Consider the following 1,937-nt stretch of genomic DNA (forward strand, 5'->3'; position numbering starts at 1 on the left):
TGGGCTGCTAACCACAAGGACAGCATTTCGAAGCGACTAGCCCTTCCAAGGGAGAAAGATGGGGCTTTCTACTCCAGTACACAGTTACAGTCACAGAACCCCACAATGGTAGCTCTACCCTGTCCTATAGGGTTGCAATGAGTCAGCATCAACTCGATAGCAGTGAGTTTGGTTGGTTCTAGTGATTTAGTGGGAAACTGCCATCCCACTTAGTGCATCTGGCCTTCAACACCAGACACACCTTGAAGCAAATGTTCCACGGATAGGATCAAAATCCGTAGGACTGCAAACATTGTTTTTCCACTTCATTCAAAATGCCTTCATAACTGAAAATGCACGGTTTTCCAACAACAAATTCAAAACAGGAAATAAGTTGGTCTTGCAAGGGTTAAGACCCATCAATACTTTTCCAGAAGCAGATTGGCTTCCGTGTTTTCCTGTTTTTAAGGGCAAAACAGAAATCTGATTTACTTTATTTCAAATTGCCATAACCCACCTCCTCTCTCTGCGGTTGTTCCCCCAAAGGTGGAATGAAGTCTTTCCCGCTCTGCGGCGGCTTTCACGCCGTCCTCAAGGAAAGCGTGAGCTCTTGTCCACTGAAGGGCTTCGTGAGCAACGCAAAGAGGGGTGCAAACACGAGTGACAACGCTCATCAAATCTCCACAAGATTTTGGCCTCTGATCTCCTGCGGGTATGGAGAAAAGTTCATGGAAGGGATTGCAAAACTGGGGTTAGAAGGAGTTAGAAATGAGGTGCGGGGATTAGCAAGAGTCTAATTTATCAGAGTGTAATTTATCCTAGTACATTCACTCAGTTCCCTTGTCTGTCCAGAGAGATTGAATTGTGTTCATCAGGCATGTACATAAGATTCAAAACGCCAATGTAGTCATAAGTGTCAAGGAAAATGGTTAGCCACAGCAATTAGCCGGGAATTCCTCCTTGTAGGAAAAAAACAACAACATGGGAATTCCAAATTTTGAACTGTTGTGAAAAGGTGCAAAATATGACTTAGTTGTAAGATTAAAATATTTAATGGAACCCTAACAAGCTTTGGCAGCGATGAAATGCTCGCTGCTTTAAATAACCATACATAGGTTTTATACCTGCCCAGGAGACTTTGCCCTTTAGGCCGGGGCACGGCCAAGTATTTACGTGCTTCCTGGGTTTTTCTAATTTCCTGACTGTGATAGTCTTGCTCTTGCCATGCTTACACTTTAGTAAAGTCTTGCTCTGCCTAGAAAGCCTTCTATCTGGTTTGATCTACTCTGGACTGACCTGTGAAAAGGATTCTGAAAAGGTAATCTTTCTCTTCTACGGTTTGGAAAATACTTCCCTGCGGACCCAAATACTACTTTGCATGCATCTTATTCCTAATTATGACGTCCACACTAAATCCTTACTTCTCAAGAGCAAAAAAAGAAAGAAAAATTAACCTCCATGCCAAGACCTGGTTAGCACATAGCAGCAGACGACCTCAAATGTGGCGAAGGAATAAATACAGATCTCTCTTCTTTTTGCCAAGGAGCTGTGACGGGCCTACCCAGGCCTCTAAACAAGAGGTTAGCAGTGCGAAACCGCCCCCGCCCCCCACCACGGGAGAAAGATGAGGCATTCTACTCCTGTATAATTGTAGCCTGGAAAACTCACAGGGGTAATTCTCTGTAAGTCGGATTTGACTCAGTGTGCGTTTTCGTATTCCTTTTGCCTAATGTAATTCGTTAAGACATCACCAAGCACCTCTCCTGACAGGAAACTGCCAGAATGCAGCAGGTCTGGGCTCACCTCTGCACCCTTTCCTGCATCACTGGTCCGCGTAGCTTAGCGGTGGGCGAGGAGCATGTCTTAATTTTATTTTCTATGACAGCACTCGCTCTTTCTTAAAACAGAAGAATGGAAAAAATAAATAAAAGGTGACCAAAAGGCGACAGGAAAACGTG

This window comes from Tenrec ecaudatus, chromosome 1 (genome assembly GCF_050624435.1).
Source record: "Tenrec ecaudatus isolate mTenEca1 chromosome 1, mTenEca1.hap1, whole genome shotgun sequence".
In the NCBI taxonomy this organism is placed as follows: domain Eukaryota; kingdom Metazoa; phylum Chordata; class Mammalia; order Afrosoricida; family Tenrecidae; genus Tenrec; species Tenrec ecaudatus.